Consider the following 14,873-nt stretch of genomic DNA (forward strand, 5'->3'; position numbering starts at 1 on the left):
CCATCACCACCATCACCATCATCACCACCACCATCACCATCATCACCACCATCACCACCATCATCACCATCACCATCACCATCACCATCATCACCACCATCACCATCATCACCACTACCATCGCCACCACCATCACCACTGCCCCCGTCACCATCATCACCATCATCATCACTATTACCATCATCACCATTGTATCATCGTCATTAACAACAACTAATGCACACTGAGTACTGACCATGCACATTGAATCTTACACATTCTACCTGCATTCACTCATTTAACTCTCATGGAAACCTTCAGAGGCATACAGTGTAAGATCATTATTCCTATTTTGCAGATGAGAAAGCGGAGGTTCAGAGAGGTTCTGAGACCTGTTCATTGTCCCACAGCTGGGAAATGATGGCATTGATGCCAGGGCTGGCCATGGCCATGACCTCTGTTCTGCCTCTTTGGGTCCTGGCTCCTGCCTGTCATGCTGTGGCCTCCACCCAGTGTGCTCAGTCTGACATCTGGAAATCTACAGGCACCAGCCATAATGCATTCATCTATAGATTTCACAACGCTTATTAAGACCTACTAGGCCCCAGAGGTTCTGCAAGACCCCAAATATGTTGAGTTCAATTCCACATGCCTCGTTTCATCACAGACTGATGGGAAATACCACAGCAAAAACTTTTTTTTCAAGTATAGAAACACAAACAAACGTACTGAATATTTTCCAAGGGTTCCACCATGAAAGCATCGATGTGAGGGCATTGAGCCTAATGGAAAGTGAAAGATCCTTGCTGGAGAGGGTAGGAGTGAATAAACCCTCTCCCCATCCCCAGGTTTGCTGGAGAAAACTGTTTTTGCAGGTGGAGAAATGACTGCATTTCAATCAGGATCAAATTCCAAGGGCTTTGCCAGTGCTCGCAAGTGCCCACATGGTACAAAGTGCTGGCCTGGCCAACTTCCTACTCAATAACCCATTTCTACAGCTCTTTGGATATTAAAAAAAATAAAATACAAGATAAATTCAGCTGAAACCCAAATGAATGGATTCATTCCCATTTTAATGCCATTTGAGGGTGTTTTATAGCCTGTACTGTGTATCTTTTACACATCTATTTTTAAACACTGCAAACTTAATGATCACTATAGAATATATAAAACTCTTTATGAAATTCCATCTACAAAATTACAGCAAAATCTAGGCAGTAAAAATGTGCAGTCGACACTGTTAGGCAGTCGTGGCAGGGCCCAAACTGGACTGAATCAGTCCTCTTTTGAACAAAGGGCACAAGCTAAATGTCTTGGCCTTCCCCTGATGGCTGTCCCAGTTGTCAACCCAACTCTTGCATGAAAATGCAGAAACTTAACAAATGACTGGCTGTCAGTGAGTGAGAGTCACTCTGTGGGAACTGGGATGAGCTCATGTTTGCAAAACCACCTTTTAGCCATTTTAATAAAACAAGCTAACACTGCAGGCCAGGTGCTATTCTAGATGCTTTACATACACTAACTCATTTAAGGCTCATGAGATAGCTACTGTCATTGTCACTATTTTACAGATAGGAAAACTAAGACACAGAGAGTTTAAGGAGGTTGCCCAAAAACACACAGCTAGTAGGTGGCAGAGCTGGAATTTGAACCCAGGCCAACTGGCTGTGATCCCTGCTCTTAATCACCACACTTCCTGCCTCTTGTGAATGCCTGCCAGCAAGGTCATACTTGATTGTAGGTGCTTTGCTACCAGATGTAGAGAAAATATACTGATCCCAGCTTCCCCATTAGAATGTGGATTCCCTCCCTCCAGGTGAAGCAGGCAGTGACTCCATCCAATAATTGTGCCACTACTATTCCAAATAGAACACTGGTGTGAATTAGAGAAGTACGCCCTTTCCTCAGTCCATCCTAAAATGGTCCTTTTTGTTGGAACAAGTCACTTTATTAGCATCTGCCTGAAAAGTATGATAGCAAGCATCCATAACTATGATATATGTGATGTGAATGGCGCCCCTAGGGTTGTGCAGTGCACAACCTGAGCAACTGTATATAATGACCCTACTATCCATCCTCAGCCGAGCCAAGCCATATGCAGTTTGGACAGTGTTCCGGCAAAACCAGCTGGCACCAAAACAGAGAGGAAGAGTGTGGTTCCCGAAGCCACACCTCATCTGATCACTGATGGGATCCTGTGAGGTAACAGCATCAAAGTGTTGCTGGAAACTGCCCAGCAGATGTTATTACCGCTCCCATCCATCCATTCAAAACACCCCCTCCTCTTTCTCATCTTCAGTTGTACCCCAAATAGCATTAGAAAGGCTGCAAATTTCTCCCCTTGGGGGAGTTTCTCCACCCAGGCTATCAATGCTTGAAAGAGCTGCTCCCCAAGGAGGCTCTCCTCCAAGTTTCCTTACCTGTTTTGTGAAAAGTTCATTAAGATGTTTCTTCCTGCATTTGTCCTTCATGGAAATGTTGAGCTGTGATGGTAACATGACCTAACGTCTGCCTTGACTCTCTGCCTCCCTAAGTACAGTGGGCATATGAGCCTGCTAATCCTCCAGGAAATCTTCCAAGGGAGTTATCTTTATCCCCATTTTACAGAGAAGAACACCGAGGCTCAGTCAGGGGAGGTGCCTTGTGCAAAGTCACACAGTGTGGAGGAAGCAGGGCTGACGGTTCAAACCTGGTATATAAAAACACAGCTATTTTTTTTACCCAAGCCATAATTCAGCCAGAATAAAACTATTTCGTCCATTTTATTGATTATGCTGACAGCAAGCAAGTCTGGGGACAAAGATAGCTGCCCTCTCTGGACAGAAAGCACTTCACTTCCCACCGGAAGACACAGCGAGAAAGAGTAGCTGCCACCACTCACGGCACCTGGTGTCTCACGGAAACAGAGCCCAGGACTCATGGGCTCTGAGCGTTTTGTCACCTTCTCAACTCAAAGCCCAGACAGAGGGCTCGTCCTATGTGAGGGAAACGTGCTTTTCCACGAGGTGTTCTCCCCGAGAGCAGGACCCCACTGGCCCTTTTTAATACAGATCCAGTCCACACCACGCTGGGCATTTTCACAGCTCTCAGCTCCCCCGACCCATACCATTGTCCCACTGCACAGATGTGGAAACCGAGACTTGCGGGGTTAAGTGTTCTGCCCTGATGCACAATGGCAGACCCGGGGTCTGAACCTGGGTCACATTCTGTCTGTGACGGGGTGAGACGGAGGTTGCCGCGGCCCGCACGGCCTTGGCATCACTCCCCCGCCCCGCCGCAGCGCACATGAGAGACGGGCGTGGTGCTGCACTTGTCGTCTGATCTACCTCAACTCAACGCATGTAACTTCACTCCTGCGTGTCCCTGAGCTACAGATGTGCCCCCATCTAGGGAACCCCCGGGAACAGGCATTACACAAATAAACTTCTTTCCCTAAATTTCCCTCTGATTCTTGGAGCTACTAAGACAGCACACCAATATTTCTGTAATGCTCTGAATACCACATAGGAAGGTCAGTGTACAACGCAGGCCTCAGTGGTTTCCTGCTGCGTCCTAAACCTCTCCTGCCAAATTTCTGAACAGACGAGCCCCAATCCCGAAGCCCGGCCGGGATGGTCTGCTGAGTGCAGGAGTTATGACCGTTTCCTCTCAAACAGGAGGCAAGCCAGTGATGAGGAGCTGAGGACGAGAGAGACAGGAGACCTCGGCAAACATCCGTCCACAGTAGACGTCAGGCCCGGAGCAAATGGGGTGACATACAAACCGTTATTAAAACCAGTCACGTAAGCCAGTAAAGTACCTCTAGTTTACAGTAAATTAATTCAATGCCTTAAAGCCAATCAATTTGTTTTACAACAAATCAAAGTCAATAAAATACCATTAAAACCAGAAAGTTCATAACCTTTGGCATAATCACAAGACACCTGGAATATGGTCTAGAGACTGTCCCGTGATGAGCTCCTGGTCTAGGGTGGCGGGGACCCCGTGCCCCACCCCACCCACAGTCACCCACCAGCCTTGTCGTGGGTGAGGGGGGCACCGCACCCTTCATAACGCGTCACCGTCACGAGAGAACACCACGAGTCTAAACTGTCCCCCACACGCCACAGTGAGCGTGGGACAGCGGAGCCCAGGACAGCGCGGAGGTCTCCGCGCGAGTCGGCTGACCAGAAACGGAGGCTGCTCTGAGCACTGAGGCCGAACGGAGGCCTGTGGGCCTGAGCTCGGTGCCAGAGGACAGGCTCTGCCGCAGCTGGGGTGGGGCACAGGCATCAGGCAAATGACATCGGCTCCTCGCAAGGAACAAGACACAAGCATCCCCCCCAAAGCGGGAGGTTATTTTCTTTGTAAACCTTCCGGAGCTACTCCGTGACATGACAGGCATTAGCTGCTCTCCACATGGTCTGTCCGCCGGTATAGTCCCTGCGAGCTCGCCGAGCAAGACCCAGTGCCCTCACGGAGCGGGCGGCCTCTCTCAGGACTCCTGCCCTTCTAAACAGGACACAGAGATGACCTGTTTTCAAAGAATTTTTCATGTTCATACAAAAAGGCAGATCTTCCTGCTCACACAAAAAGCAGATTTTCCCATCTGCCTGGAGGTTGCTTTTGGGCCGCAGCCACGGGAATCACAGGGAGCACGGCGACATTCCGACGAGTGCCCCCACCAGCCGAGCTGCAGCCCAGCCCGAGAGGAGGGACCCCCGCTCCGCATCTGCAGAGGCCGCCGCCCCCAGACGGCTCGGCTCGGTTCTCGGCCCCCAGCCGCCTCCTCCCGCTTGTGGGGCTGGCGCGGCTCGGAAAGCTCACATCTGCTGCCCTGGCCACAAGCGACTCCCGCTCCCCACCGCCAAGGCCTGCAGTGCCAGCCCCACATCGCGAGCCGGGCCGGATTGTGGTGGTCTGTCTGTGTTTGTTGAAGTTGGGTCGGGAGAAATGGCCTCGCAGTGAAGGCGGCCTGGAACGCTCGCCCGAGCCCGGCACAGACGGCTCTGTCAGCAAGCTCCGGAAACGGCTGGAGAGGCTGGGACGCGGCCCAGGTCTGGAGCAGCATGGCTTGCCCAGGAACACGCCGTCCGAGTGGGGAAACCGAGGGGCCGCCGCCAGGACAGAGGTCTCTTCTGTGCAGAGGCCGTCCTGCAGCGTGGGGCCCTGGTCCCCTGGACCAGGGAGAGAAGCAAGCAGGAAGCCCTGATTTCCTTATTTGACAACCAGGGCTTTTCCAAAAGGGAAGCTGAATCATGCTGACTTTCTGGAGAGAGACAGCACGTCCTCTTTTTCTCAAAGGCACAACCCCTGGATACCGCCCCCCTTAAAATAACAGCAAAAACAAACACACAAAAAACCATCAGTAATAATGAAGGAAGTTCCTGTTTACTGAATGCTTACTAGAGAGAGAGACCACGCTGCAGAGCGATAATCAAACTACTTGGCAACCATCAGGCCATGGGCACCAGCAGATAAGGACGCACCAGTCTCAGTGCCCCCTGTGACCCCCAGTGCTAGCTCGGCGGCTGCATCACGAGGAGGTAGGGAGGGGGCGACCCCAAGGATAGAGCAGGGGCAACCGGTCAGTGCCTGGGGCCTCTGGGCAGCAATTCTGTATACACGAGTGCGGCCAGACTTCAGCCTCTAACCCGTCAGGGCCCAGCACCTGAGTGCCAGCCAGTGCAAAGCCCCCGTGCAAGGTGGTCTCCAAAATGGCCCTAAATGCTTCTGCCAGGGCCTGTATCTGCCGGAGTTGAAGCTGACGCCCATTTCCATGCCTCGGCGGCACCACGGCCTGCTTGGCCAACAGCGTGTGGGGGAAGTGACAAGTGGCATGTCTGGACTCGGGTGTCAGGGAGACCTGGTCCCCGGAGCCCTGAGTCTCCTGCAGGACAGCCCTGCGGCCGGAGAAAACCGCTGCGGGAAGCGGCCCTAGAGAATGAGAGAGCCATGCTGGGGAGTCACACTGCTGGCCGGCCACAGTCTAGCCGCCATCCCAGCGAGGGACCGTGGGACGCTGGAAGAGCCACCGGCTGAGCCCCAGCCGCCCACAGAGCACCGGGCCTGCACACAAGGCCGCTGTCTGATGTCCCGTGTTTGGGAATGAGGTACAGCCCTGGACCCCCAGACCAGCACGCTCCCTTACTTATTTACTGTCACTGGGAGGTGCGCATTATTGCTTCCAGCGCACAGACTCCGAGAGATGAAGGCGTTTGTCCAAAACCACAGTAAATACCGGAGACCAGCTGGGTCCTTCGAGGGAGCCCAAAGCCCCTCACCTTGGACGCCTCAGCGACCCCCCACCAGCATCTGCGGGGGCCCGTGATCACTGCCCAGGACCCATCAGTCTACCGCTCTTCCCATCAGGGCTCCGAGGCCCTCATACGCGAGAGCCGGCAGGCCCACCACCCGCGTGCCCCCTGGGAGCGCTGCGCGGCCGCCACTGCCCGTACCTTCTGAGTAAGCCGGCCGGCCACAGGACGGGCTCCGTGAGACATGCCTCTGCCGGAGACTCCGCGGAACGGCTCCTGCCGGTGGAAGAGCTGTCACTGCCCCCTCTTCATGCTTTACACACGTGAGTGTCCCTGAGAAATACACACATTGTAGAACACTTATGAGCTTTATTCCTGTCAGCACTAATGCAACTGGAAAAACAGAAAATTCTCATTTTCCCCTGCTGGAAAGTACCCTTCCACATTTTTCTGTCTTTGCTTCCCAGCTATGTTAGCTAATTACTCAAAACAAAATTGCCCCGTGAGACTGAGTCCACTCTGCTGCACGACCGTCCCTGTCTGGGCCCCGCACTACCCCGTATAAGCGATCACGAGCCGAGAGAGAGAAGCAACCTCCATACTCCTGCCTGACCCGTCTTGTGCTACCCTGTGCTGGTCCTTCCAGGCTCTGCTGGGCTGCTGCCGTGGCTAGGGAGCCCATGGGGAGTGCTCCCTAGAGGCAGAGGACGTCGCCCCCACGTCCCCACCGGCACGTCACATGCAACTCTGAGTGCCAGCATCTAATCTAAGCTCCCCTAATGGGCGTCCTCTGAGTTGCATCCGAGGCCCCTGCTTCCAGTCTCATGTTCTCCCACACACGGCATCGCGGCCGTCACAGCTCCACACCCGCCCTGTGCCCGCCCTGTGCCCAGAGCCGGGCCCCGCACTTCCTTTGGACCAGCTCATTTCATAGTAGATACAGTGACAAGCCCAGTTTGCAGGGAAGAAACCAGAATGTGAGCCCCAGCAGCCTGAAGTCAGGCTCTGTGCCATCAACCACGTTACTAATTACTCCTCAGCCCTCACATCATCCACAAGGACCACTGAAAGAGCAGAGTCTAATCCTTTCCTGCAAAGGATTAGCAGCAGAGAGAAAGTTCTCTAATGGCAACACTTGACCCTGGCTGCAGCGTACTGATAGGCCCACCCATTCCACTGCTTGTGGTGGTCGAAATGCACACGCATTCCCCTATTTGTTTGGTGGCATAGCCTGAGAATCCTAAAATTAGCCCAAAGATTCCACTCAGTCACTCCGGCTGTCTTATAGCTCCTGAGGAAACAAGCAAAATGTGTCTAAGGGTCTACAGGTGGCCATGGTCGCTGCGGCAGGACAGACATCCAGACGCAAGCACCGTGAAGCCATGTGGCTGAGCACGGGATGGACGGACCATGAAAATCCGGTCGACGCTCACTTCCTTCTCTGACTTCTTGGTGTTTCCAGATTCCTTCGAAACCCAGGTACTGTTTCCATGATCGGGGGGAAGTCCACAGAGCTTTGAAGGAAAAGCAGGGACACAGCTCACCGCATCCTGTTGGCAGAGGATCACCTTCTGGGGACACTTTGGCAGCCCATGTGCCACCCCTGCCGTCCTAGGAATCCGTCCTACACAAACCCTTGCACAGATGCACCAGGGCACAGGAGCAAACAGAGTCGCTGAGACAAGGGGCTCGTTGTGGCAACCAAAAAGTCTGCCTACAGGGACAGCTGAATCTGCCGTGGGACAGCCGCACCATGCAACACTGGGCAGTTACAAAGACATGGGCTCAGATGCGAAGCACGGGGCCACGACACACTATAGCAGTGAGAAGGGCCAATCACGGACCTGTGCGTACAGTATAACCCCACTTGTGTCAAAGCGCACAGATGTATGTGGCTGTTCATGCAAGCTCTGTAAAGTCTAGAAGAATCTACTCTAAACTCAGAGCCTGTGGTTACCTGGATGGGGAACAGCTGGAAGAAAGAGGAAATTTTAAGTTTTACTCAGCTTTGGTACCGCTGGAATTGTTTCCAAAAGCAGTTCTGCTTCAGGCAAGTAAACATATTCTTTCTTTACTTTCTGTTATGGAAAAACTTAAACACACGCAGAACTAGAAAGAAGAGTACAATTAACCCCGCTGGACCCGTCATCTGGCTTCCAGCTTCCAAAAGTGATCAGCTCCCGTCTGATGTGTTTCCCAGACTCGAGCACAACCGTCCCACCTAAAACGCATCCATGGTCCCAACTCACCATGCAGCTGGCCGGCGTTCACATTCCTAATTTCTCACCATGTTAGGAACCGTTTAACAGTTTATGTCAGAACCCAAGGAAGGGCCACAAATCACAACTGACTGACAGGACATTCGAGCATCTTTATTGCATGGGTTACTCCCTCTCTCTCACACACGCAGACACACACACATGCACGCACGTGTGTGTGTGTGTGTGTGTGTGTGTCTGTGAATATGTGTGCAGGAAGTGGGTGCAACCCCTGACATGGGGAGGCGAGGTGACTTGCACTGGGGACACACACATGCGGGGACAGTGAGAGCGACCGACAAAGACCACAGTCCCCAGCAGCTCGTCTCACAGGCTTCCCACGGTCCAGCTTCGGCGGGCTGCGCCTCCCATGGTGTCATCGCACCTGTTCTTCTGTCCCCTGGGATTCCTGTGAATGGGAGGTTGGACCGAGAGGCCTGATCAAGCTCAGGTTTGAGGTTTGGGGCAAGACTGCTTCTGAGCCATGGTGTGCTGTGCCATCGAGAGTTTTCTTGTCACATCACGTGACGTGGGTGGCAGTAAACCACTGGCTTGTCGTAATGCGGGAGACGTCCCTCCTCTGCTCCGAGACCAGCCTCGGCACCAAGCCGCGGTGGAGGAAGCAGACACAGACAGTCGTCGTAATCACAGGAAGCTTTCGACATCCTTCCTTCTCCGCTTCCAGCTCCCCTGAGTTTGGTTACATGACGCCCAGAAGCATGGGGGGACGGCACGCACCATCAGTGTGTCCTTTCGCTAGTACCTCGGCCCATCTGAGCCACTGTACCACGGGATAGCGCCTTCCCACGGTGTTCCATGGTGCGGGGGCTTTGGAGGCTGAGGCACTGCAGGGAAACGGGCCGGCGGCTTGCTTCACAGGTGCTTCCCTCCACTCTGAGGCAGCTCAGTGAACGGGATGAGCTCACAGACCCTGAAGCGAAACTGAAGACCTCTCCTTAAGACTGCCTCACCTCCTGGCTGTGTGACCCCAGGCAAGTTACCTAACCTCTCTGTGCCTTGGTTTCCTGCTGTCAAATGGGAATGATGAGATGACGCACTTGCTAGGGTGCTAGGAAGACCTGGATTAGGTAACACGTACAAGTGGCTGGGCACCCCGTGGGAGCTTCAATTCCACGACCTTTGAAGGGGCCGGGGAGGACGCCCAGTGAGCAGGGGATGAGTCGGCAGCCCCTGCGGGCACTGCACAGCATCACACAGGAACGAGAAGTGCTCTGCTCCAGAGTCAGCCAAGCCTGGCAGGGCTGCTTCCCAGCTTGGTGACATTCGGTAGGTTCCATCAGCTTTTGTGACTAAGAGGAGGCTGTGAGGAAGCCCAGGCAGCCGAGGGGGTGGAGAAGACCTGACACTTCATGCTAAGAGCGAATGTCTGTGGGGGGATTTCCTCGCTCCGGGCACACCGTCCAGCTTCTTCTATCTGACTGCAGTCAGCATCACAACCAGCCTCGAGAACGGGTCCAGCTTCACTCCCTATGAAGCTTCCAGCACTCCGCCAAGGATGCAGGAGTCCACATCCCTGGTCCACAATCCCTGACCTGCAGCCTCCGGGGCCAGATGAGCCTCAGAGCTCGGAGCTCGGGGGAGTCTAGGAAGACCGTGAGTCACACACCATGCACGGTCCTAACTCTGGCACGGCTGCGATCAAGGACATTGCTTCTCCTACAACAAACATACAGTGTGCCCCGCTAAGACCTAAAGAGACGTGCCTCGGCTCCTGTCGGGTTTTCTCACCCACTCACCCGCTCAATTTGCAGGAGACAGAGAAAATGTCTCAGTGGTCTGATCTTTTGAAATCTGGGCACTGCAGAGAAAGGCATGCAGGCCGGCCGCGTGAGGATCCGAGGGACCACACGTAGGGTGCAGCGGGCAACAGGGACAGCTCAGATGGGACTTGGTATCATCAGGCCAATGTGAGGCTATCTGGAGCCCTGCACTTTCACAGATAGTCCTGGGAACCCAAGATTAGCTAATCCTTTGGACGATGCGAGGGCTGGCTGTCACGGGGTCCAAGAAGGGGAGGTGAGCATGCAGACAAGCTCTTTACCACCCTCGGTCTCTTGGTCCCTGCTCTCATTGCCGGGGGGTGAAGGGCCGGAGACACTGGGGTCCTTGAGCTGCTGAGCGGCCAGCTGGAGGTGCTGTGGGCTCAGCTGCTGGAGCCTCCAGGATGCAGGGAGAAGCAGGACGTGTCAGAGACACACAGTGGGGTCTCTAGGCCTGTGTCCCGGGCATCCGTCCTTTCTTCCAGAACTCCACCTCCATGGCCATGGCTGACTGGCCTAGGGGAGACCCCATGACCCAATCAGAGTGCTTCCCTGAGACCGCACAGAGCGGTGAGAAGGAGAGAGGTCCCTCCCGCGGATGGCCCCCGGCAGGCTGAGATGAAGGCGCCAATGCTGTCTCGTGGGCCCCCACGCGGAGGAAGCAGTTTTAGAGAGCGAGAGAAGAGTGGCGTGCAGACAGAGACAGAGGAGAGAGGAGGCCATTTCTCACACAGCCCTGGAGCTGACCCAGAGGCCCAGGCCCGCCACTGCCCTCTCCACGCACTGGGTCTGCTCCCGTGTCTACCCTATTCCACCGAGCTGGGTGGGAACGGGGAGCAGGGGGGAGGGGGTCCGAGCAGCCGGCCGCGAGCAGCTACCTGGCTTGTGAATGAGCGCCGCGCCGGGAAGCCGGCCTCCGCGTGTGTATTTGTTCAGGAGGTTGGGGCCGTGGGGTGCGCACCTCACCCTAAGCCCACCAGCACCTGTTGAGAAACACCGACCCCACTGCAGAGTTTGGAGTAAGGAGACTCTGCATCACACCTTATGGAAAGCCACTGGTGCAGAAAACCACAGAGCGCCTTCAAGCCTGGGGTTTTATTTCCTCTGAGACCAAACAAAAGCTGGAAGCGGGCAAGGAAGCGCTGCAGAGTCCTTACTCTCCACTCCCAGCGGCCATGGGAGCCCCAGCTGGGCAGCAGCAGCGGTTTATAAGGTGTAAGTGTGGGGGGACCCAGCGCCGTCCTGCAGGGAAGCTGGGAGCAGCCGCCAGGGGCCGAATGGAAAGTCAGCATCAGTCAAAGCTCACGCGGCCGGCCTGGCATCCTGGCTCTGGCAGGACCGTGAAGGGGGACTGCCCAGTACCATGGGGCGTCCTGTCTTCGACCCCTGGTGACGGTCCTCTACCTCTACGACTCCTTCTCTGGTTCTCTGTGTGCACAGCAGGACGTCAACGCCCCCTGGCTCCCGAGCGATGCACCCAGCAGCCACCCACCCTTAGAGAGCAGCATCTCCAAATCCCAAACTTCTAAGTGAGAGAATCTGGCCAGCGTGCAGCCGAGGGTGCCTTCCCCATCCCAAGTACTCAGGGTCGGGGGGTCCCACAGAAAAGCACCACCCTGCCCCCTTTTCTCTTCCTGGAAACCATTCCCGTATCTGGTCAGTCAACAAACGCACCCTAAGGCATCTTGTGCACCAGGCATGGTGCTAGGTGCGGGGTGGGGGGCGGTGAGGAGACAGCATTGTCAACAAGAGACCTGGCCTTTGCCCACATGGTGCCACTGTCCCAAAGCGAGGCAGATGGGAATTCAATAAGCAGACAACGGAATGCGGCCTCCAGAGGCACCGTGGGGGAAGGGGCCGGGGGAGGAGAGAACTTGTAATGGGGGGAGGGGCTGACCTGGGACCTAAAGTGACACGTGAGTTTCGTGAGTTTCGGTGGAAACACTGCAGATATTAGCCAGGCAAATGATGGAGAACCGGCCCCCAGGCAGAGGCAAGCGCTCGAGCAAAGGCCCTGAGGTGAAGGGGTGAGGCTGCTTGGGGCAGCAGCGACGGTGGAGGGTGCTGGGCAATGCTGCCCCGGCCCGGGAGCGGTGCCCGTGCGCGCGCGCCAGGCTTCAGGAATGGGAAGGGAGTCGCGTGGACCGCCGTCGGCACAGCGAGGTTTCGGGTGAGCCGCGGGAAGGGCGTGAGGAGTCCACCTCCTTCCGTCATGAGAGTCCGTCTGAGTCCCGTCTCTAGAGCTGAACCCCCGGGTCCTCCATGCTCCATCCCGGCTCTGGCCGAGGGCACAACCACCCAGAGCGGACCCAGCGCTCTGCTCCAGGGTCCAGAACCCTTCTGGGCTCTCAGCACCGCCCGCGGTGTTCCAGTCCCTGGGCCTGGGAGACTCACCAGCACCCAGAACAATATTTGTCTTATATGCAGCCACAGCCCTACCCGATGACTAACGTCCGGTCCGCACGCCGCAGGGAAACACAGACTCAGCACACAGACTGTGGGATCGCGGCTGCCGCAACCACAGACGGGACGGGGGAGGGGCGCTGGGCACTGACCGCGATACATCAGCGACCGCCCCCCACTCTGCCTGTGAAGACACGACTTCAAACTGCTTCCGAGTAAAGCCGTGTGGCTGCACTTCACCCAGAGCACGGCACAGGTCAGCAGCCGCTCGGGGCACTCGGCGGGAGTGAGCTCGGAGCTGCACATCCCAGCATGGCAGGGCCCGTGCGTTGCCCGACGAACTGCTGAGCAGTCAAAGCCACAGAGAGGTCACGCAGCCAGTAGGTGATGCAGCCAGTCTGACCCCACTGTGGGCTGTGCCACTGCGGCCTGCAGCCCCCTGTAAGACATCTGGCAAACACAGCCCAGACTGCGAGCTTGCTGGTTTACTTCTGTTCCTACTGAAGCTTCAGTCAAATCCGCATGGAGGATGGAGGCCGGGAGGGCCTGAATCCTGCCCATCCTGCCCTCGCCGGCTCCTTCCTGCCGTGTGGCCAGGTGATCACACCTGCCCTGCTCACCCTCACGTCTGCCATTGAAGCTCACTGCCAAGGACAGGTGCCCCCCAGCCCAGAGCCATGCCCGCAGCACCTGCGCCTTCCCTCCGGAAACTGACCTCCACCTGTAGCGTCACATTTACACATGTGCTTCATTCTTTCATGGGACCGAAAGTCCCAACGGGCAGAGACTGTTTCTGTTCTACTCACTGCTGACTTCTCGGCGCCGACTGCGCGGCTCGTGGCACAGCATCGTGTACGGACAGAAGGCGGGGCGGCAGGGGAGGACAGGAAGAGAGACCCAGTGCTCTGGGAGCTCGCGGGGTGTGCGGGCGTGTGCGCGGCACTCGCTTCTGACTGTCTCCCTAACGAGTCGTCGGCAGGGGTTTGACATGGTTTTAACTTCTTGAAAATTACACTTGAATAACTGTCATCTTGAATGGTTTCCTAAGGAAGATCAAAACTGACCTGCGTCTTGAGGGATGGCTTAGGGGCATGGGTGGCAGAGGCAGGGTGGCGTGTCCCAATCCCCACGGGGACAGCCACCCCACAGGGGCCCCCTCTACTCAGGGTCTACATTCTTCATGTTGGTACAAGGAACGGGAGGCTACCTTAGCAGGAGCGGTGTACACGTTTGTACAGAAAGACCCTGCATTGATCTGGCTGCAGCGGGAGACGTCGGGTAGTGGGAAAATAAGCTGGAAGAATGTGTAGTGGTTGAAGAACGACCAATGCATCTAGACAATGGGTTCTCCGCAGCACGGGCCGGAGTGAAAAGACGTGCCTATGTGGACGCGGACAGGGCTCGGAGATCCCTTAGACACATTCCATACCTCACGAGAGCTGGGACACGCGTTTTATGTAAAAAAAATAAAAGAAGAGCAATGAAATGTGGTATGGGGAGGAAATTATACCATTTATGCTTAAAATTATATAGAGGTAGATGTAAATATACATGTGATTTTATACATCGGGAACACTTCTAGAGAGATGGTGAAGAAAAGTGCTCCCAAAGCTTGTCTTGGACAGAACCTTCTAATTTGTCATTCACAGCATCTTTCTGGGAAGAAATGACCATTTCTGATAAAATGCTTACATGGTTTTCAATAAGCATCAAGCTGACCCTCACGTAAGAATCCAAGATCGGCCCCGGGTTATGTTTTCTTCCAGGGCCCGTGTGCCAGGTCCGGGAGAGGACGGAAGCAGACGACCCTCACTCTCTGTGCTTCTCTGATCTCTGCCTTGTACGACTTCCACAAGTGGCTTTGAGGATTCAAGCATGTCTCCTGGCCACGCTGAAATGCCCCACGGGAGCGTCGGAGAGTCATCACACAAACAACAGGGAGCCACAGAAGGACTCTGGGGCAGGAATCCCCAGACGAGAGTGTCGCTTTTGGAAGATTTGTGCTGAATTAGTGAGGTTCCCCCTTGCCCGCCCGTGCTCTTCCTACGCTTTTCCTAAAAGGTCGTTTGGAAACTGCAGCCCTTGCAGGCGAGTATGCTGAGACTTAGACAGTGCTGAGAAGAACGTGAAACACTTTGAGACGGGCCGAGAGGGTCACAGGTCTCACAGCATCGGTGACACCGGCTGAACAGGAGGTGTTCAGCACTTTGCCGGGG

General features: G+C 55.2%; 1 protein-coding gene across 1 annotated transcript in view; it reads right to left on the reverse strand.

Annotated features, from left to right (window-relative positions):
• The window catches only part of LOC132004977 (uncharacterized), a 168,628-nt gene extending 162,204 nt beyond the window's left edge, over positions 1-6,424 (reverse strand). Inside the window, exon 1 of the mRNA XM_059381639.1 lies at positions 6,417-6,424. The gene's annotated coding sequence lies outside the window, so the exon portion shown is untranslated. The remainder of the gene's footprint in view (positions 1-6,416) is intronic.
• Between the last annotated feature and the right edge of the window lie 8,449 nt (positions 6,425-14,873).

This window comes from Mustela nigripes, chromosome 17 (genome assembly GCF_022355385.1).
Source record: "Mustela nigripes isolate SB6536 chromosome 17, MUSNIG.SB6536, whole genome shotgun sequence".
Taxonomy (NCBI): Eukaryota; Metazoa; Chordata; class Mammalia; order Carnivora; family Mustelidae; genus Mustela; species Mustela nigripes.